The following is a 23535-nucleotide window of genomic DNA, read 5'->3' as shown; positions in this document are numbered from 1 at the left end:
GGGGGGACTTGATAGAGGTATTTAAAATTATGATGGGGATAGATAGAGTGGACGTGGATAGGCTTTTTCCATTGAGAGTAGGGGAGATTCAAACAAGAGGACATGAGTTGAGAGTTAGGGGGCAAAAGTTTAAGTGTAATACGAGGGGGAATTTCTTTACTCAGAGAGTGGTAGCTGTGTGGAATGAGCTTCCAGTAGAAGTGGTAGAGGCAGGTTCGGTATTGTCATTTAAAATAAAATTGGATAGGTATATGGACAGGAAAGGAATGGAGGGTTATGGACTGAGTGCGGGTTAGTGGGACTAGCTGAGCGTAAGTGTTCAGCATAGACTAGAAGGGCCGAGATGGCCTGTTTCCATGCTGTAATTTTTATATGGTTATAACAGGGTTATTATCATGGGTGACTTTAACTTCCCTAATATTGATTGGCACCTGATTAGTTCCAATGGTTCAGACAGAGCAGAGTTTGTTAAGTGTGACCAGGACGGATTCCTGTCACAGTATGTTGACAGGCCGACTAGGGGGAATGCCATACTAGATCTAGTGTTAGGTAACAAATGGGGTCAGGTCACAGATCCCTCAGTGGGTGAGCAACTGGGGGACAGTGACCACCGCTCCCTGGCCTTTAACATTATCATGGAAAAGGACAGAATCAGAGAGGACAGGAAAAGTTTTAATTGGGAAAGGCAAATTATGAGGCCATAAGGCTAGAACTTGTGGGTGTGAATTGGGATGATGTTTTTGCAGGGAAATGTACTATGGACATGTGGTCGATGTTTAGGAATCTCTTGCAGGATGTTAGGTAGGGATATATTTGTCCTGGTGAGGAAGATAAAAAATGGTAGGGTGAAGGAACCATGAGTGACAAGTGAGGTGGAGAATCTAGTCAGATGGAAGAAGGCAGCATACGTGAGGTTTAGGAAGCAAGGATCAGTTGAATTTATTGAGGAATATAGGGTAGCAAGAAAGGAGCTTCAGAAGGGGCTGAGGAGAGCAAGAAGGGGGCATGAGAAGGCCTTGGCGAGTAGGGTAAAGGAAAACCCCAAGGCATTCTTCAATTATGTGAAGAACAAAAGGATGACAGCAGTGAAGATAGGACCAATTAGAGATAAAGGTGGGAAGATGTGCCTGGAAGCTGTGGAAGTGAGCGAGATCCTCAATAAATACTTCTCTTCGGTATTCACCAATGAGAGGGAACTTGATGACGGTGAGGACAATATGAGTGTGGTTGATGTTCTGGAGCATGTTGATATTTAGGGAGAAGAGGTGTTGGAGTTGTTAAAATACATTAGGATAGATAAGTCCTCAGGTCCTGACAGAATATTCCTCAGGCTGCTCCACGAGGTGAAGGAAGAGATTGCTGAGCCTCTGGCTAGGATCTTTATGTCCTTGTTGTCCATTGGAGGGTGGCGAATGTTGTCCCCTTGTTCAAAAAAGGTAGCAGGGATAGTCCGGGTAATTATAGACCAGTGAGCCTTACGTCTGTGGTGGGAAAGCTGTTGGAAAAGATTCTTAGAGATAGGATCTATGGGCATTTAGAGAATCATGGTCTGATCAGGGACAGTCAGCATGGATTTGTGAAGGGCAGATCGTATCTAACAAGCCTGATAGAGTTCTTTGAGGAGGTGACCAGTCATATAGATGAGGGTAGTGCTGTGGATGTGATCTACATGGATCTCAGTAAGGCATTTGACAAGGTACCACATGGTAGGCTTATTCAGAAAGTCAGAAGGCATGGGATCCAGAGAAGCTTGGCCAGGTGGATTCAGAATTGGCTTGCCTGCAAAAAGCAGAGGGTTGTGGCAGAGGGAGTACATTCAGATTGGAGGGTTGTGACTAGTGGTGTCCCACAAGGATCGGTTCTGGGACCTCTACTTTTCATGATTTTTATTAATGACCTGGATGAGGGGGTAGAAGGTTGGGTTGGCAAGTTTGCAGATAACACAAAGGTTGATCATGTTGTGGATAGTGTTGAGGATTGTCAAAGATTGCAGAGAGACATTGATAGGATGCAGAAGTGGGCTGAGAAGTGGCAGATGGAGTTCAACCCAGTGAAGTGTGAGGTGGAAGGACAAACTCCAAGGCAGAGTACAAAGTAAATGGCAGGATGGTAGTGTGGAGGAGCAGGGGCATATGGGGGTACATGTCCACAGATCCCTGAAAGTTGCCTCACAGGTAGAAAGGGTAGTTAAGAAAGCTTATGGAGTGTTAGCTTTCATAAGTCAAGGGATAGAGTTGAAGAGTCGCGAGGTAATGATGGAGCTCTATAAGACTCTGGTTAGGCCACACTTGGAGTACCGTGTCCAGTTCTGGTTGCCTTACTACAGGAAGGATGTGGAAGCATTGGAAAGGGTACAGAGGAGATTTACCAGGATGCTGACTGGTTTAGAGAGTATGGATTATGATCAGAGATTGAGGGAGCTAGGGCTTTACTCTCTGGAGAGAAGGAGGATGAGAGGAGACATGATAGAGGTATACAAGATACTAAGAGGAATAGATAGAGTGGACAGCCAGCACCTCTTCCCCAGGGCACCACTGCTCAATACAAGAGGACATGGCTTTAAGATAAAGGGAGGAAAGTTCTAGGGGGATATTAGAGGAAGGTTCTTTACTCTGAGTGGTTGGTGTGTGGAATGCACTGCCTGAGTCAGTGGTGGAGGCAGATACACTAGGGAAATTTAAGACTACTAGACAGGTATATGGAGGAATTTAAGGTGGAGGGTTATATTGGAGACAGGGTTTAAGGGTCGGCACAACGTTGTGGGCCGAATGACCTGTACTGTGCTGTATTGTTCTATGTTCTAAATGTCTTGCTCAAGTGGCAAATTATTCATGGTTTTATTTAATACAGTAAGTTCTAATTGTTTTACATTAACCTTTACCGCGTAGGAGACTTCTCCATCCTAAATGCGGTACAAAAAATACCTACATCTGAGTCTGGTGCCGACTTAACTAGTTACCGTACTGGCAGACTAAAAAGGGTATTTGCTCGAAATTAAATACTTTCTCCTTTTAGACTTGCAACTCCACTCTGCCCTACCAACATGGCAATTTAACTTATGCCAGCCTCTACCCTGAACGGAATTTTGATCTGACCGAGAAAGCTAGATTCTCCTCGAAAGACGAGCGCAAATTCATTTTTCCAAAAGCTTCGCCCCTCCCCCATCATCCAGGCCATCTGAAAAAAAGCGTTTAGAAATCGCGACTGAACACAGCTCGTCTCCACCCCCGCCTCCCTAAGAACAATGAGCTCAGAGCAGACAGGAGACCATTTATTGGGCAACTACCGCCTCTCTGGCTGCTGACTCCGCCTCGACTTGTTCTCTCTAAGCCGGTTAGTTATGGAAGCAATGTTATAGGCCGACAGCTCCGTGGAATGGTTTATGCCGAGCAGAAAGGGAATGGCAACCTTGTGATTTTTCGACTGTGTACTATATGAAAAATTCTAATCATGTTGTTCATGTAAGTAAGGCAAGAAATAATCTGACCTTTATAATTTTGTAATGAAGGTGGTTGTTTGTTACACACTGTGATCAATGATAGATATCCAGTATTTCTAAATTAAGCTTGCACTAAATGCAGGGTTGTTTATTATATCTATTTTATTTTACAAAACGTTCTAGAAGATAAATACAAACGTAATAATTTTAAATCGTAGAAGTAGGTTACATGCAGATTTGCTGAAGCCTGGTACCAGTGTTTTTGAGTTATTACGGCGTTGCAGTTAATTTGCCGATGATCCCTCACCATCAGCATTTTCCTTTTTCAAACGTGTAAATGTTGTCTTCACAGCGGAGTTCAGTTTGCTACTTTACCTAATTTGATTTAACACCGTATAGAATAAAGTGAAATTCAAACTAATATGTGATGTTGCAGCCCTATTTATTTAACGGCTGTTAATTGCTGAGCGCCCTTCTCTGGTTAGTTTGGGTTGACACTGCTTTAATGGATTTGATTCTCCATCCTGGAGGCTGATGGGGGAATCATGTGATGAGTTTGTGGAGAATGAAAAAGATGAGGCAAAAAGGGGTATTAGGAAAGCGCAGTTAAGACTCCATCCGTGCGTGAGGGAGCTTTACGCCAATGCTCGCTACTATTTCTTGTTTAGAAAGATGGAACTTTTATAAATGAGGTAGAGTACCAGCCAGTTAATTGGATGCAAAAATGAAGCTAGTCTTTACTTAACCCATTAAATAATGTTCATAAGTTTTCCTAATTGCTTGCAAATAAGAAAATGTACAAAATAATTTTATCACATTTGCCTTGTGGGATGTTGCAAATTGCTTTAGAAACATTTGATGCTGCTTGGAATATAAATAATGTGACAGTTGGTAAGGAGAATAAGGTTGGGTTTGAGGAAAGGACTGGAAATAATTGAAGTTGCATTTGTAATTGTACTTTTTATTGCAGAGAATGAATATTTAAATAAAAGTTCAAAGTACATTAATTATCAAAATATGTATACTGTACACAACCTTGAAATGAGTCTTGCAGGCAGTCACAAAACAGAGAAACACAATATTAAAACACACAAAGACTGTCAAACACTCAATATGTGAAATAAACAGAATAGTGCAAACAATAAAAAGTGAACAAATTACACAGAGAACATGAACTGCAGTCCCTCCCCCCCCCCCCCCCCCCCAAACAGCCAAGGAGCCAGTTCAGTGCTCATGTTTGCTGGCCAATACTGCCTTGCTAAGGCAAGTAAATCTTGCAGAGTAGTGAGCTAGTTTGTTCTTCCTCCTCGGCCTTGACGCCTTTATCAAATTGCGCAAATGGTCAAAAAATAAACACTAACACAATGAAGGTGAACTGCAGAGCCTCAGACAGTGAGTCCATGGCTGCGGAGCACATTCAACTCTGAGGCGAGTGAGGTCCGTCCGCCCAGGAGCCCAATGGCTGCAGGACAGCAACTGCTCCTGACCCAGGGTGTGTGAGACCCAAGGTTCCTGCACCTCCCACCCAATGGTTGTAGCGAGAAGAGAAGAACCGGTCAAATGCAGGCAGACAGTGCTGAACACCTGTTTGCTTTCCTCTCCAATAATTGAAATCTTGATGCTCAAATTGACAGAGTAATAGAGCCGACCACAGGTTCGTCTTCTGCTATCGGGCCTCAACGCAGTGTCCACCTACCAGCGATGGTCACCCGGCCGTACCTGCATACTCGAGAGTCTAGCTTGCTCAATCCCCCCCTTCCCCATTGATTGCCCACCCGGCCATACCTGCATACTCGAGAGTCTAGCTTGCTCAATCCCCCCCTTCCCCATTGATTGCCCACCCGGCCATACCTGCATACTCGAGAGTCTAGCTTGCTCAATCCCCCCCTTCCCCATTGATTGCCCACCCGGCCATACCTGCATACTCGAGAGTCTAGCTTGCTCAATCCCCCCCTTCCCCATTGATTGCCCACCCGGCCGTACCTGCATACTCGAGAGTCTAGCTTGCTCAATCCCCCCCTTCCCCATTGATTGCCCACCCGGCCATACCTGCATACTCGAGAGTCTAGCTTGCTCAATCCCCCCCTTCCCCATTGATTGCCCACCCGGCCGTACCTGCATACTCGAGAGTCTAGCTTGCTCAATTCCATCTACACCCCCCCCCCCCCCCCACCAGCAATGGCCACTTGGCTGTACCTGCATTCTCGGGAGTCTAGCTTGAATCCCTCAGGAGTTTATAAAAGCACCAGATTGTCTCAGTCATTTTAAAAAAAAAAGGAACTGCAAGCTACAGACTGCAGTGATTGTAGTTTAGGAGTGGAAGTATATTGACTAGATGTATCTAGTAGTTTTGTGAGCTGTTTGCAAAATGTTGCCACTAGTCACTAGTGCCATCTTGCACTGTTTTAGAGAAACAGTGATTCAGATTTTATTAAGGGATGGAGTGAAACACTGTTGTGTTCTCATATGAAATTGAAAAAGATGGGAACCCCCAAAAAAAGTTGGAGTGGTGATGGTGACAGGATGGTTTCCAGATCTGAAGTGTGTGGCTGTCAGTATGCTGCAGAGATCCCTACTGGGTCATCTTCATCTTAAATATACTTTCACTTCTTCTGGTTGAATGTATGTAGGAGAAAACATATTTCAGATTTATTAATCATGAACATTGTGAACAGCAATAAAGGATGTCTAAGGCTACTGCAGGATAAAACATTGGATAGATATTGGTAGATAAAAGTTTAATATCAATGAGTGTAAAGTTTTTGAATTTGTAAAGATTTTGACTTTGGACATAATTGCAAGGATGTATAAAGGATTGCTGATAGAGGTATTTTGGAGTTTGTCCGTTGTTCTTGAAGTTGGCAACATGGGTAACGTGGTGGAGGATGGATGGAAAATAGATTGAAATATAACGGAGAGCCCTTGTTTGTTTTGTTCTACAGTAGACCCAACTGGTTGCCAGTTTTATTCCACAGTACAGAAACAAACAGTATATAGAAATGCAGGAGATCTTCAAGGCAGCAAGGAAGATAAATCATTAGCAGCTGATTTGAAAAGGGCACCAAAAGTTGTTTAGAAATTCAAAATAAAGGGTAGTCAGAGGAAGTGTGGGACAAGTAGAGATCATAGCGATGACTTCTGGAGACAGCAGGAGTGGCTGAATAATTTTGTAGCATTCTGTTTTGTGAATCAAGGTTCAATATAGCATAAATGTCGATGAGAAAATGGAAAGAATAAAAATGAAAAAATGCTCTACTGATGTCACATTCTAAATGAACTTCATCTACCGGTAATTTAATAATTTGGAAAATACATTTTTCCCAAGCCTCCCTGGAGGATTGTAAATGCTACACACCATTCTTGTACAAATGTGCATTGTGAACTCTGCAATTATTGATGCCTGCTGATGATGGAACCTCTTTCAGAGACAATAAGAATGGATGTAAGGAAATCTGTTAAGATTCATAACAAAGAACAATGAAGTAGCTTTGTTTTCTCACTGCAAGTATGAATTTGTTGCACAGGTTCAATCTGCTTGGATGTAAATTAAGTTACAGAATAGTGGTCACAGATTGAAAATTCAAAAACAAATATTTGAGGAAAGTTATAGAATAATAGAATGTGCATACAGTGGATAGATAAAATTTAACCTGGGTGGTCATTTTAGAAGGAAAAATTAAATGCAGGGAAAGGATCATTGTGGCTATGTGTGTCAGAATCTTTAATGATCAACAACAAAGCAGGAAGTCAATTTGCATTAAGAATACGAAAGCAAGGATGGTTTTTCTAAAGCTTAAAAATGATTTATTGCACCACAGCTGTAGAATATTAATTGTAGCCACTACACAGTTTAGACTGTAAGACATAGAAGCAAAAGCCATTCGGCCTATCGAGTCCACTCCGACATTCCATCATGGCTGAGTTATCAGCTCTCTCAATCTCATTCTCCTGCTTTCTCCCAGTAATCTTTGAAGCCCTACTAGCCAAGAACCAATCAACCTTTGCTTTAAGTATACTTGATGGCCTCCATAGCTTTCTGTAGCAATGAATTTCACAGGTTCACCACCCTCTGGCTAAAGAAATCCCTCTATTCAGGCCCCCAGGCCCTAGACTCAACCATGATAGGAAACATTCTCTCCATGTCCACTCTATCTAGGCCTTTCCATATTCGATAGGTTTCAATGAGATGCCCCCCCCCCCCATTCTTCTAAACTCCAGTGAGTTACAGGCCCAGAGCCAGCAAATGCTCCTCATATGTTAACCTTTTCAATCCTGTAATAATTCTTGTGAAACTCCTCTGGACCCTCTTCAATGCCAGGGGCCCTCTCCAGACAAAGGGCTTAAAACTACCCTCAACACAAGTGTCACCAGCCTTAGCTTTTCATCTTTGCTTTTTCACATTCTAGTCCTCTTGAAATGTTTTTCACATTCTAGTCCTCTTGAAATGAATGATAACATTGCAGTTGCCTTCCTTACCACCGACAACCTGTAAATTAACCTTTAGGGAATCCTGCACAAGGACTTTCAAGTCCCTTTACACCTGAATGTCTATCTTCTTACTGTCCTTGACAGACATCCCACCCTGCAAAACTCATCTCAGTGAGATAGCACCCCTGCCCCCCCCCGCAGCCCCATATTCCACTCCCCCCCCACCCCCCCCCCGTTGACTTCCAAGGGTGTATATAATACTTTGTTTAGTGATTTTTGTCTAATCTGTAAACCAAGTTTGGTATATGCAGAAAAAGTGACATTAAAATATATACTTATATTATCATGGAGTCTTTTTTATTCTATTACAACTTTAAGCAAGTCTACAGCGAGTTTGGTCTCATCACATAGGACATCAATAGAGTAGCTCCTTAGCAGCTAGCCAGCTAGTTTAAATAACGTTAGCTAAGCCAAAGAACAAATGACACCTGTTAAACTCACCTTAACATGTCTTTTACATTTTAACCCATCATGGGCAATAGAAAAGTCACTGTCACTGTCACTGTCATTATTTTAAGACGTACAAAAAAGCTGGATGAACTCAGCAGGTCGGGCAGCATGCTGCCCGACCTGCTGAGTTCATCCAGCTTTTTTGTACGTCTTGATTTGACCACAGCATCTGCAGTGTGTTTACTGCCATTATTTTTGAGGTTGACTGTAAAGCCCGCCCACAGAGAAAACTGATAGGTCTACTTAGCAAGAAGAGAGACCAATCAGGATGCTCCCCCTCTCCCTCCCCCATTCCCCGTCCCCCTCTCCCTCCCAAAAAAAACGATTTCCAGGATATTGTATATAATTTGCGGGCATCAGGGAGCCATTATCAATATGCAGGAGACTTCCGGGAGAGGTAGGATGTCTGCCTTGAAAATGGCAAAGAAGCTATCAATTATGTCATTCAAATCATTGACGTAATGTGAAAAGAAGCGGTCCCAACACAGACCCCTGTGAAACACCACTAGATATTGGTAGCCAACAAGAAAAGCTTCCCTTTGTTCCCCCTCTTTGCCTCCTGCCAGTGAGCCAATCTGCTCCCCATGCAAGTAACATTCCTTTAATAACATAGGCTCATAGCTTGTTAAGCAGCCTTGTGTTGCACCTTGTTAAGAGCCTTTTGAAAATTCAAGTAAACAACGTACATTGACTCTCCTTTGTTGATCCCGCTTGTTGTTTCCTCAAAGAATTCCAACAGTTTTGTCAAACAAGATTTCCCCTTCATGTGGACTTTGGCCTACTTTCTCATGCAATCTTCACATACCCCGAAACCTCATCCTTAATAATGAATTCTAAATCTTCCTAACCGGCCTATAATATACACAAAGTACACTGCAGATGCTGTGGTCAAATCAATGCATACAAACAAGCTGGATGAACTCAGCAGGTCAGGCAGCATCCATTGAAACGAGCAGTCAACGTTTCGGGCCAAGATCCATCGTCAGGACTGAAATAGGATGGGGCAGAGGCCCTATAAAGAAGATGGGGGGAGGGGGGAAGGTGCCAGGTGAAAAACCAATCAGAGGAAAGATCAAGGGGTCTGGAAGAGGAGGCAGAGTGAAAGTGGTATGAATTCTCCAACTTACGGTAATTCCCTCCCTCTACCTTCCCCCATCCCACTGTCACTCTGCCTTCTCTTCCAGCTGCCTATCACCTCTCTCATGATTCTGTCTTCTTCTACTACCCATAGTGCTTTCCCCTTACATTCCTTCACCTTTCCTGCCTATCCCCTCCCTGCTTCCCCTCCCCCACCCCTTGATCTTTCCTCTGATTGGTTTTCCAGCTGGCACCTCCCCCCCTCCCCCCACCTTCTTTATGGGGCCCCTGCCCCCTCCTTTTTCAGTCCTGACGAAGGATCTTGGCCCGAAACGTTGACTGCTCATTTCAACGAATGCTGCCCAACCTGCTGAGTTCCTCCAGCTTGTTTGTATGGCCTATAATATCCTTTCTTCTGCCGCCTTCCCTTCTTAGAGTCCTCTGGAACCATTCCAAAATTTAATGATTCTTAGAGAAGTACAGTACAGAACAAACCCTTAGATCCATCAAAACCATGCCAAAACCATTTAAACTGCTTACTCCCAATTACGTGCACTGGGGCCATAGCTGCACATATCCCTGCTGTCCATGTACCTATCCAAAGCTCTGTGAAATGTTGAAATCAACATTTCAACATGAACCAGTTGTGCTGGCAGCTCATTCCACACTCTCACAGCACTCTGAGTGAAGAAGTTTCACCTCATGTTCCCCTTAAACTTCTCACCTTTCACCATTAACCCATGACCTCTCATTGTAGTCCCATCCAACCTCAGTGGAAAAAGCCTGCTTGTATTTACCCTATCTATACCTCTCATAATTTTACATATCTCTATCAAATCTCCTCCCAATCTTCTACATTCGAAAGAATACGAGTCCTAAGGTATTCAATCTTTCCTTATAACTCGGGTCCTCCAGACCTGGCAACATCCTTGTAAATTTTCTCTGTTCTCCTTCAACATCATTTACATCTTTCCTGTAGATAGGAGACCAAAACTGCACACAATACTCCAGATTAGGCCTCCCCAATGTCTTATACAACTTCAACATAACATCCCATCTCCTTATTTATGAAACTACAGTGTCTTGTAAAAGATATTCAGTTCCCAACTCTTTATGACCCTATTCACTGTGTAAGACCTACCCTGGTTGGTCCTACTGAAATGCAAAACTTCACTTGTCTGTATTAAATTCCATCTTCCATTTTCCAGCTGATGCAGATCCCTCTGCAAGTCATGATAGCCTTCCTCACTGTTCACTATACCCCCAATCTTGGTGTTATCTGCAAAGGTCCTAATCCAGTTAACCACATTATCATCCAGATCATTGATATAGATGCAACAACAAAGGACCCAGCACCAAAACTGTAGCAAGTCACAGGCCTTCAGTCAGAGGTAACCCTGTACTACCACTCTCTGGCTTCTCCCACAATGCCAATGTCTAATCAAGTTTACTACCTCATCCTGAATTCTTGAAAGATCAATATTAATGCCTCCACAATCTCTTCATCTACCTCTTTAAGAACCCTGGAATGTCTTCTATCTACTTGTAGACCTTTCACTTTCTCAAGCAACTTCTTTCCCCTTAGTTATAGCACCTATGCTGGAATCTTCTTTGGTATTCTTTCTTGTTTTTCTCCTTATGGCTTTTTTAGTTGCCTTCTGTTGTTTTTTGTAAGCTTTCCAATCCTCTGACCTCACATTGATTTTGCTACATTTGAGCCTTGTAAAAATATTCAGCCCCCAGTTCTTTGCTTATTTTAATGAGTATTACAACTAGGGGTTTTGATCAATTTAACTGAGAGTTTTTGTTTGTGTATTACATGCTCCTGGTTTTTTACAGCAGAGCCCCCAAAAGAAGGAAAATTGTAAAGCATGCTAATTTAAATGAATCAAAAACTAAAATGTTAATAGTGCAAAAGGTATTTATTCATCTTCCCCCTCCCCCTTTGCTCAGGCTGTGCCAAGTTAGTTAGGGAGCTGTTTGTCAGAGATGTTTGATCAGGTTAAAGTCAGGATTCTGATCACTCAAGGACATCAGTTTTCTTCATTTGAAGCCCCTCCATGGTTGCTCTGAGAGTGTGCTTTGGGTCATTGTCTGCTGAAATATGAACCTCCTCCTCAGTTTAAGCTTTCTTGCAGAAGCTAGCAGGGTTTCATCCAGGATCTTTGTAATCAGAAATATTCAGTTTCTCCTCAATCCTGATGAGATGTCCAGTCCCTGCTGCAGGAGAGCATCCCCATAGCGTGATGCTACCTCCACCATACTTTACAGTAGGGCTGGTGTTACCTGGCTGACACTCAGTTACACCTTACGTACCACTTAGAGTTGAGCCCAAAAGTTCCACTGTAGTCTCAACCGAGCACAAGACCTTCCTTCACATCTTTTATAGTATCTTGTAGGTGATTCTTTGCAAAGTCTTGATGGGCAAGGGTATGTTTTTTTTAGCCAGGGCTGCTACCTTGCCACTCTTCTGTAAGTACCCTTTTTGTGCAAGGCTTGAGATTGTGGAGCTGTTAAATTTCATCTCCAGCTGCAGCCACTGACTTCTGCAGCTGACTTAGTGTGACTGTTGGCATCACAGTAGCCTCTCTTACAAGTGCCATTCCTCTCTGGTAACTCAGTTTAGAGGCGGCCTGACCTAAGCAGTGTGGTTGTGGTTTCATATTTTTTCCACGATGGACTGCACTGAGCTCCGAGGCACGTTCAGTTCCTTTAAGATGGCCTTGTACCCACCCCCAGATTTGTGCTTCTTTATTATCATTTCCCGGACTTGTTTGAATGTGCTTTTATCTTCATTTTGGTTTGGTCTGTAGAAAGCCTAGCAGACTGTTGGACCTTGCAGAAAGAGGGTATATATTCTTCTGAATTCATTGAAAACAGGTGATCCTCCAAATTTCTACATCACCAAATTGGTGAGTTGGTAAGGTAATATATAGTATTGCACCTGAGGAAAGAGGTAATTATAAAGGAGTTTGAATACTTTCTCAGCCTCACAATTTGTTTTTAATTTTTAGGTAATTGTTGACAGGTTTTGGAATTTCTTTTGACATGATGCACAGTTTTTTTGTAGATTATCTGAAAAAAAAATGATTAGCCATGGATGTGTCATCCTCCCTTTAAAATACTCCTTCATCTTTGGAATGTATCTATCCTGCGCCTTCTGAAATGCTTCCAAAAATTCCAGTCATTGCTGATATGCCGTCATCCCTGCTAGTGTTCTCTTCCAGTCAACTTCGACCAACTCCTCTCTCATGACTATAATTAAATTTATTCCACTGTAATACTGATAAATTTGACTTTATCTTCTCCCTCTCAAGCTGCCAGGTAAATTCTATTATCTTATGATCACTGTCTCCTAAGACTTCCTTTACCTTAAGCTCCCCAATCAAACTTGGTTCATTACACAACATCTAATCCAGAATTGCTGAATCATAAGCTGCTCTTAAAAAGCCATCTTGTAGGCATTCTACAAATTTTCTCTCTTGGGATCCCAACCTGAGTTTTCTAATCTACCTGCATATTAAAATCCCCCATGGCTATTGTAACATTACCATTTTGACATGCCTTTTCTATCTCCTGTTGTAATTTGTAGCCCACATCCTGACTACTGTTAGAAGTTATACACAGGCCTCCAATCAGGATCTTTTTACCCTTGCAGTTTCTTAACTCTATTCATAAGGATTCTGCACCTTCCAATCCTGTGTCACCTCTCTCCTTGAATTTAATTTCTTTTATTTACCAACAGAGCCACCCAACCCTCTGCTTACCTGCCTATCCTTTCAATACAATCTGTATCCTTGGATATTAAGCTCCCAACTATCATCTTCTTTCAGCGACGACTCAGTGATGCCCACAATATCATATTTACCAATCTCTAAGTGTGCTACAAGATCATCTACCTTATTCCATACACTCGGTGCATTCAAATATAACACCTTCAGTCTTGTATTCATCACCCTTTGATTCCACCCCTCCCCCCCACACTTTAACTCATCTCACTGACTGCAGTTTTGTCCTATCACTGCCTGTTCTTCCTCACGGCCTCACTACACACCATATCTATTTAAATATCAACTGCCCAGCCCTCAGCCTTATCACTCCAGTTCCCATCCTCCTGACAGATAAGTTTCAATCTCCCCAACAAATCTAGCAAACTTGCCCACAAGGATATTGGACCCCCTCAGGTTCAATTGGAACCCAACCTGTTTGTGCAGCTCATGCCTTCCCCAGAAAAGATCCCAATGATCCAGAAATCTGAATCCCCTGCAGATCCCCTGCATCAGTTCCTCAGCCGTGCATTCATCTGCCAAATCATCCTGTTCTTACCCTCACTGACAAGTAGCACAGGCAGCAATCCAGAGATTATTACCTCACTGATTTTCAGCTTTCTACTAAGCTCCTATATTCTCTCTTCAGAAACTCCTTTTTCTACCTATGTTGTTAGTACTAATATCTACCATGACTTCTGGCTACTCACCCTTCCCCCACCCCCCCCCACCCCTTAGACTGAAGGATAGAAAGGCCATGTGCAAAGGAAACAGTAGCACATATATATAATTTTGTTTATCTGGAGTTAATTAATAGACACTAATGTATAGCAGATAACAAAGAGATGATAGGTGGAACATTGTGCAGTTGCAAGACCATGAGGTATAGGAGCTGAATTAGGCCATTTGGCCCAACATGTCTGCACTGCCATTTCTTCATGGCTGAACCACCTTTCCTCTCAGCCCCAATCTCCTGCCTCTTCCCACACCGCAGCCCCATATCTTTATATACCCTGACCGATCAAGAATCAATCAACCTCTGCCTTAAATATACATACAGACTTGGCCTCCACAGCTGCTTGTGGCACCAAATTCCATAGATTCACCACTCCCTGGCTAAAGAAATTCTTCCTCATCTCCATTCTAAAAGAATGCCCCTCTATTCTGAAGCTGTGTCCTCTGGCCTTAGACTCTCCCACCATAGGAAACATCCTCTCCACATCCACTCTGTCAAGGCCTTTCACTATTTGATAGGTTTCAATGAGGTCACCTCTCATTCTTCTGAATTCTAGTGAATACAGGCCTAGAGCTGTCAGATGCTCTTCACATGTTAAGCCATTCTATCCTGGAATCATTTTCGTGAACTTCCTTTGAACCGTCTCCAGTTTCAGCACATCCTTTCTAAGATAAGGGTCCAAAAACTGCTCACAATACAGACAGACATACTTTATTGATCCCGAGGGAAATTGGGTTTCGTTACAGTCGCACCAACCAAGAATAGTGTAGAATGTAGCAACATAAAACCATAAATAATTAAATAATAATAAGTTAATTATTCCAAGTGGAAATAAATCCAGGACCAGCCAATTGGCTCAGGGTGTCTGACACTCCAAGGGAGAAGTTGTAAAGTTTGATGGCCACGGGCAGGAATGACTTCCTATGACGCTCAGTGTTGCATCTCGGTAGAATGCGTCTCTGGCTGAATGTACTCCTGTGCCTAACTAGTACATTAAGGAATGGATGGGAGACATTGTCCAAGATGGCATGCAACTTGGACAGCATCCTCTTTTCAGACACCACCGTCAGCGAGTACTCCAAGTGAGGCCTCACCAATGCTTTATAAAGTCTCAACAGTACATCCTTTCTTTTATATTCCAGTCATTTTGAAATGAATGCTTTCCTCACCACAGACTCAACCTGCAAATTAACCTTTAGTGAATCCTGCACAGGCACTTCCAAGTCCCTTTGTGCCTCAGTTTTTTTGTATTTTCTCTCCATTTAGAAAACAGTCAACCCTTTCCTTTCCTGTACCAAAGTACATAACCATACATTTCCTGACACTGTATTCTATCTGCTGCTTATTGTTCCATTCTCCTAATCTAAGTCCTTTTGTAGCCTCCCTACTTCCTCAAAACTACCTGCCCCTCCACCTATCTTTGTACGTTCACAAACTTTGCAACAAATCCGTCAATTCCATCATCCAAACCAATAACATATAATGTTAAAAGAATTGGTCCCAACACAGATCCCTGTGGAATATAACCAGTCATTAGCAGCCAACTAGAAAAGGCTCCTATTCTATACTAATCAGCCACTGCTCTATCCATGCTAGAATCTTTCCTGTAATACCACAGGCTATAATCAAAAGGGAAGTAGAAATAGTTCCAAAAGTAATGTTCAAAAAGATTGAAGAAAGAAAATGTCAGGACAGCTCTTCTGGAGAAAATTTATCTAACTGGTATTAGTCTATTAAATATCAATATTGGCAGATAATATTTCCTAAACAAATTAGAAACAGGTTATTTCATGCCACAGATGTAGGGTAATTGATTTGTAAATGAGAAAGAGAGAGGGAGGGAGGGGTGTTGGAATAGATGAAAATACGTGGAGAACATGATTGGTTGACTGCTTCTTTTCTATGCTGTAAACATTTCATGATTTGGTATTGTTGGCAAGTTCAGCACTTATTATTCATTCAGTCAGTGCCCTTGAGAAACAATTGATGGAACTTCTTTTTGGAACTTTTGAAGGTATTTGCAGTTCCATTGAAGAGCAAGTTCCAGGATTTAAACTCAGAAATGACAACATCCAAGCCAGAATGGTATGCAACTTGAAAAAGGACCTGCTGCTTTTCGAAGTTCAAAGTAAATTTATTATCAAAGTATGTCACCAAATGCTATACTGAGTTTCATTTTGTTGCAGGCATTCATAGTAGAACAAAGTACAATATAATCATAAAGTCTACACATGAAAACTAACAAACATCCATTGTACAAAGGACAAGCTGTGCACAAGTAAATAAGTAATACTGAGAACGAGAGTTGTCTCCTGGAAAGTGAGTCTGTAGGTTCATTGATTAGTTCAGTGTTGTGGTGAGTGAAGATGTCCATGCTGCTGTTCCTAAACCTGGTGGTGTGGGACCTGAGGCTCTGTATCCCTTTCCCGATGATTGCAGCAGGAAGCAAGCGTGGTTAGGTTAAGTGGGGGGGGGGGGGTCCTTGATAGTTTGTGTCAGCACTGTTTGTAGATATGTTATATGGTGAAAAGGCTTTTTTTCCATTGATGAACTGGGCTGTATCTACCACTTGATATAGACCTTTCTGTTCTTGAACATTGGTGTTTCCCTACCAACCCGTGATCCAACCAGTCAGGATACTCTCCACTGTGCGTCTATAGAAGTTTGCCAAACTTTTGGATGACGTGCCAAATCTGAGCAAACTTCTAAGAAAGTAGAGGTGCTTTTGTGCCTTTGAAATAGCACTACATGTTGGTCCCAGGACAGATTCTCCGATATGATAACACGCCCAAGAATTTAAAGTTTCTGACCCTCTACCACTTTGATTTCCCTAAAGAGCACTGGCTCATGGACCCCCAATTTCTTCTTGCTGTAGTAACTAATCATCTTTTGTGTTGAGTGGCACCATTCAGAATATCAATCTCTCTCCTATATGCTGATTCATCACCACCTTTGATTCAGCAAATGACATTGGTGGTGTTGGCAAATTTAAATGTGGTATTGGAGCTCTACTTAGCTTTACGATCATAAGTATAAAGTGAGCAGAGCACACAGCTGTCTAGTGTGATTGTGGAGATGTTGCCAGTGTGTACTGACTGGGGTCTGCAGAAGAGGAAAGCATTACACAAGGGGGTATCGAAGCCTGAATCAGAGCTGGCTGATTAGTTTTGAGAGGATGATGGTGTTAAATGCTAAGCTGGAAAGCATTACACAAGGGGGTATCAAAGTCAGAGCTGGTTGATTAGTTCTGAGAGAGTAATGGTGTTAAATGCTGAGCTGTTGTCACTGAGGAGCATCCTTTGTCCTCTTTTGGTAGAGATTACATCTTTGGGATCGGAGCATTCTGCATGAATAAGTGCAGTACATTTTATTGGAAACATACAGTTAGCTACTCAGAGGGAATGCATGTTTAAGTTCATTGTCATCTGATTGTACATTTGTACAGTGCCTTGAAAAAGTATTCAGCCCCCAACCCTTTGTTCACATAGGTGAGTATTACAACCAAGGATTTTGATCAATTTAACTGAATTTTTATTTGTGAATCACGTGCTCCTTTTTCACAGTAGAGCCCAAGAAACAGGGAAAATTGTCAAACATGAAACACTGAAATGTCAGCAGTTCAAAAGGTTTCATCCTCTGCTCAGTACTTAGTTGAACCATCTCTCGCAGCTATTACAGCCAGTAGTCTTTTTGGATAAGCGGCTATCAGCTTTACACAATACAATGGAGCAAGATTTACCCATTTTTCCTTGCTAAATCAGTCAAGCTGTGCCAGGTTAATTGGGGAGTTAAGATGGACATCAGTCTTGAGGTCTTGCCACAGATGCTGAATTGGGTTAAGGTCAGGACTCTGGGGTATTCAATTCATTTTCTTTATTTAAAGCCACTCCATAGTAGCTCTGGCAGTGTGCTTTGGGTTGTTGTCCTGCTGGAAAAAGAGCTTTATGGCAGTAGGTAGCAGATTTTTAACCAAGAACTCTTTGTATTTAGCAGCATTCATCTTCCTGTCAATCCTACCCAGCTTTCCAGTCATTGCTGCTGAGAAGTATCCTCACAGCATGCTGCTACTTCCACCAGACTTTGCAGTAGGGATGAAGTTACCTGGCTGATGCTTGGTATTAGATTTACGCCACATGGGCTGCTTTGTGTTGAGGCAAAAAATTTCCACTTTAAATTCATCCGACTGCAAGACCTTCTTCCACATCTTTATAGAATCTTCTATAAGCCTGGTTTGCTTATTAAACCAGGGCTTTTTCCTTGCCGCTCTTCTGTAATACTCCTGTGTGTAAGGCTTTGGAGATTGTAGAACCATGGCTCCATTTGCAGCACATCTCTCTTACAAGTGGTGTTCTTCTTCAGTAACTACCCAATGTAGCTGTGTATCACAGTTTTTTCACTTTTTCACGATGGACTGCTCTTTGAGTTCAGTGTTGTCTTGTACCCTTCCCCATATTTGTGCTTTTCTATTATCATTTCCCTGATTTGTTTTGAATGCTTTATTTGTCTTCATTTTGGTTTGGTCTGATGAAAAGCTACCATACAGAGAGAGGGGATATTTACAATATTATGAATTAAGTTTTTCCAATTTTCTATGTCAACATATTAGGTGAGTTGGTTAGGTGATTATATGACACGAGGAAAGTTAGCATAGTAATTACAAAGGGGAGTCAGGAGTAGACCAGTGGCGAGAGTAGAAGTGACAGGCTTTGGCTCATTTAAGCTTCGGCGAGGTAAGTTGGTAGGTGGACTTCGTTTTTGGTTTTTCGTTGCATTTTTTCTTTGAGGAATAGTGAGCATGTCTGTAGGGTTATTACTTTGCTCTGGGTGTCAGCTGTGGGAATTCTGGGAATTTTCCAGTCTCCCAGATGGCCACATCTGCACCAGGTGCACCAAGATGCAAATTCTGAGAGACCGTGTTAGGGATCTGGAGCTGCGGCTCGATGACCTACAGCTTATTAGGGAAAGTGAGCAGGAGATAGAGAGGAGCTACAGGGAGTTAGTCGCCCTGAAGCTGAAGGTGTTAGATAAGTGGGTGACGGTCAGGGAAGAGCTCAATAATAACCTGTGGCCATCCCCCTCAGTAATCGTTATCTCGTTTTGGATGCAGTTTGAGGGGGATGACCTGACAGAGGACAACTATGGCGATTGGGTCTAGGAACATATAGAAACATAGAAAACCTACAGCACAATTCAGGCCCTTTGGCCCACAAAGCTGTGCCGGATTTGTCCTTGCATTATAAATTACCTAGGGTTACCCATAGCTCTCTATTTCTCTGAGCTCCATATACCTGTCCAGGAGTCTCTTAAAAGACCCTATCGTATCTGCCTCCACCACCATCGCTGGCAGCCCATTCCACGCACTCACCACTCTGTGTTTTTTAAAAAAAAACCTTACCCCTGACATCTCCTCTGTACCTACTTCTAAGCACCTTAAAACTGTGCCCTCTCATGCTGCATGTTGATACCAATGACATAGGTAGAAAAAGGGAGGAGGCCCTGAAGAGAGAATTCAGGGAGTTGAGTAGGAAGCTGAAAAGCAGGACCTCTAGGGTAGTAATCTCAGGATTGCTACCTGTGCCACGTGCGAACGAATGCAAAATTAGCATGATCAGGCATGTTAATGTGTGGCTGAGAGACTGGTGTAGGGGGCAGGGTTTCAGATTCCTGGATCATTGGGGCCTCTTCTGGAGGAGGTACAACCTGTACAAAAAGGATGGGTTACACCTGAACCTAAAGGGGTCCAATAATCTAGCGGGCACATTTAATAGAGCTGTTAGGGAGGGTTTAAGCTAATTTGGCAGGGGGATGGGAACCGGAGTGATAGGGCAGAGGAAAGGAAAAACAGAAATAAATCAATGATAGCATACAACAGGCAGAAGATGAGGCTTAATCACAGCCAGTGGCATGAGTTACAGGGCAATAGAGGCACAGTGCAGTTAAAACAGAAAGCAACAAATACTGACTGAAAGCGTTATATTTGAATGCATGCAGCATAAGGCATAAAATGGACGATCTTGAAATTCAGTTACAGATTGGCAAGTATGACGTTGTGGCCATCTCCGAAACTTGGCTAAAGGATGGCTGCCATTGGGAGCTGAATGTCCAAGGATATACGGTGTATCGGAAAGATGGGTTAGTAGGCAAAGGGGGTAGTGTGATTCTGTGTATAAGAAATAATATTAAATCATTGGAAAAAGATGGCACAGAATTGGAAGGTGTAGAGACTCTATGGGTTGAGTTAAGAAATGGCAAGGGTAAAATGATACTAATGGCAGTTGTATACAGGTCTCCAAGTAGCAGCCGGGATGTACAGCAGGAGATTGAAAAGGTGTGTCAGAAAGGCAATGTCATGATAATCGTTGGGGATTTTAACGTAAAAGTGGATTGGGAAAACCAGGTCTGTACTGGACCTCAAGAGAGAGAATTTGTAGAATGTAAGGGATGGCTGTTTAGAATAATTTGTTGTTGACCCCACTAGGGGATCGGCTGTGCTGATTTGGATGTTGTGCAATGATCCAGAGGTGATAAGAGAGCTTAAGTTTAAGGAATCCTTAGGGAAGAGTGATCACAATATGATTGAATTCACATTGAAATTTGAAAGGGAAAAAATAAAATCCAATCTGTTGGTATTTTAGTGGAATAAAGGAAATCACAATGACATGAGAGGGGAACTGGCCGAAGCTGACTGGAAAGGGACATTTGCAGGAAGGACAGCAGAGCAGCAATGGCTGGAAGAAGGACCATACCGTAGCTGACAAGTGAAGTCAGAGCCAAAGTAAAAGCAAAAGGAAGCCAGAGTCGGCGGGAAGATAGATTGGGAAGCTTCTAAAAACTTGCAGAAAGAAACTAAGAAGGTCATTTGGAAGGAAAAGATGAATTATGAGAGGAAGCTGGTGACTAATATCAAAGAAGATACTAAAAGCTTTTTTAAGTATATAAAGGGTAAAAGAGAGTTCGGGGTAGATATAGGACCAATACGAAATGACGTTGAAGATATTTTAATGAGAGATGCAGAAATGGCAAAGGAACTGAATGTGTATTTTGCATCAGTCTTCACAGTGGAAGACATCTGCAGTATACCGGACATTCAAGAGTATCAGGAAAGTTATGACTGAGGAGGTGCTCAGGAAGCTTGGTGGTCTGAGGGTGGATAATTTCCTGGACCTGATGGAATCCACCCTCGGGTTCTGAAGGAAATAGTTGGAGAAATTGCAAGGCATTAATGATAATCTTTCAAGAATTGATAGATTCTGGCTTTGTACCAGATGACTGGAAAATTGTAAATGTTACTCTGCCATTTAAGAAGTGTGGGAGGCAGCAGAAAAGAAACTATTGACTTGTTAGCCTGACATCAGTGGTTGGGAAGTTGTTGGAATCGATTGTTAGGGATGAGATTATGGAGTCCCCGGAGACACATGACAATATAGGCCATAGGCATCATGGTTTCCTGAAAGGAAAATCCTGCTTGACAAACCTATTGCAATTTTTTCAAGGAAATTGCAAGCAGGGTAGACAAAGGAGATGTGGTAGATATGGTGTACTTGGATTTTCAGACAAGGTGCCGCACATGAGGCTGTTTAGCAAGATAAGTTACTGTCATGGGTGGAGTATTGGCTGTTTGGCAGAAAACAGAGTGGGAATAAAGAGATCCTATTCTGGCTGGCTGCTGGTTACCAGCGGAGTTCCTCAGGAGTTGGTTTTGGGACTGTTGCTTTTTACAATGTATGTCAGTGATTTGGACGATGGGATTAATGGATTTGTAGCTAAATTTGCTGATGATACAAAGATAGGTGGAGGAGTGGGTAGTGTTGAGGAAACAGAAGCTGCAGAAAGACTTAGATAGTTTATGGGAATGGGCAAAGAAGTGGCAAATGAAATACAATGTTGGAAAGTGTATGGTCATGCACATTGGTGGAAGAAATAAATGGGCAGACTATTATTTAGAAGGGAAGAGAATTCAAAATGCAGAGTTGCAAAGAGATTGGGGAGTCCTTGTGCAGGATACCCTAAAGGTTAGCCTGCAGGTTGAGTTGGTGGTGAAGAAGGTGAATACAATGTTGGCATTCATTTCCAGAGGTATAGATTATAAGAGCAGGGATGTGATGTTGAGGCTCCATAAGACACTCATGAGACCACACTTGGAGTATTGTGCAGTTTTGGGCTCCTTATTTTAGAAAGGATATACTGACATTGGAGGGGGTTCAGAGAAGTTTCACGAGAATGATTCCAGGACTGAAAGGGTTACCATATGAGGAATGTCTGGCAGCTCTTAGGCTGTATTCCCTGGAGTTCAGGAGAATGAGGGGTGATCTCATAGAAACTTTCAGAATGTTAAATGGCCTGAACAGATTAGATATGGCAAAGTTATTTCCCATGGTAGGGGATTCTAGGACAAGAGGGTATGATTTCAGTCCACTTAGAACTGAGTTGTGGAGAAATTACTTTTGTCAGAGGGTGGTAAATCTGTAGATTTGTTGCCATGAGTGACTGTGGAGGCCAAGCCATTGGATGCATTTAAGGCAGAGATAGATAGGCTCTTGATTAGCCAGGGCATCAAAGGGCATGGGGAGAAGGCAGGGGAGTGGGGATGACTGGAAGAATTGGATCAGCCCATGATTGAATGGTGGAGAAGACTTGATGGGCTGAATGGCCTACTTCTGCTCCTATATCTTATGGTTTTAGGGATGATTTTTTTTTAAACCTTAATTAAAAAAATAATAATTTTAGTAAATCTTTCACGAGGAAATCTGCAGATGCTGGAAATTCAAGCAACACACACAAAATGCTGGTGAAACACAGCAGGCCAGGCAGCATCTATAAGGAGAAGCACTGTCGATGTTTTGGGCTGAGACCCTTCGGCGACAGTGCTTCTCCTTATAGATGCTGCCTGGCCTGCTGTGTTCCACCAGCATTTTGTGTGTGTTGTTAGTAAATCGTGGATGGGTTTTTGATTTTTTTTCTTTTGACTTAAAATTGATGCACAATGTTTTGTAGATTAGATCAAAAAATCCCATTTCAATATATTTAAATTCTGAAAAAGAGGAATAACGTGGGTGGGTGAATACTTCTTGAAGGCACTGTATAACAAAATGAAACATTCCTCCAGTCCATGGTGTACTCGCAAAACACACGAGCACCCTGAACAAAATATTACCAGACATAAGTTAATAACATGTAATTTAAAATGCATGTAGTGCATAGCACAGATAAACAGTACAATAAACAACTTGGTGTCCTTGTGATGAGACCTCAGTGGTGGCAGGGTATTCATTAGTCTCACGGTCTGGCAGTTCTGGTCTTGATGTTCTTGTACCTCCTTCCTGATAGCAGTGGGTCAAAGAGATTGGGGGATGGGTGGAATAGACCCTTAACAAAGCTTTGCACCCTCTGTATACAATGCTTGTAGTAAATGCCACAATAGGGAAGGAAAGAAGTGATCCACTTGGCGGTTTTTACGAGCCTCTGTGGGTCTTACAGCTTCAATGTCACACGATGCAGCCAGACATTCATGATGGTACTTCTGTAAAAAGTTGTTAGAATGGGGGCAGGGTGCCTTGCACGCCTCAATCTCCTCAGAA

General features: G+C 42.4%; 1 protein-coding gene across 2 annotated transcripts in view; it reads left to right on the top strand.

Moving 5' to 3' along the window:
• Positions 1–3260: 3260 nt before the first annotated feature.
• Positions 3261–23535, top strand: part of trim2a (tripartite motif containing 2a) — a 386751-nt gene continuing 366476 nt past the window's right edge. Inside the window, exon 1 of one of the 2 annotated variants that reach the window (XM_073043157.1) lies at positions 3261–3461. The gene's annotated coding sequence lies outside the window, so the exon portion shown is untranslated. The remainder of the gene's footprint in view (positions 3462–23535) is intronic. The other variant, XM_073043161.1, reaches the window with a different exon arrangement.

Source organism: Hemitrygon akajei, chromosome 4 (assembly GCF_048418815.1).
Source record: "Hemitrygon akajei chromosome 4, sHemAka1.3, whole genome shotgun sequence".
Taxonomy (NCBI): Eukaryota; Metazoa; Chordata; class Chondrichthyes; order Myliobatiformes; family Dasyatidae; genus Hemitrygon; species Hemitrygon akajei.
The sequence above is the reverse complement of the archived record's forward strand: the minus strand, read 5'-3'. Positions and strand labels throughout refer to the sequence as shown.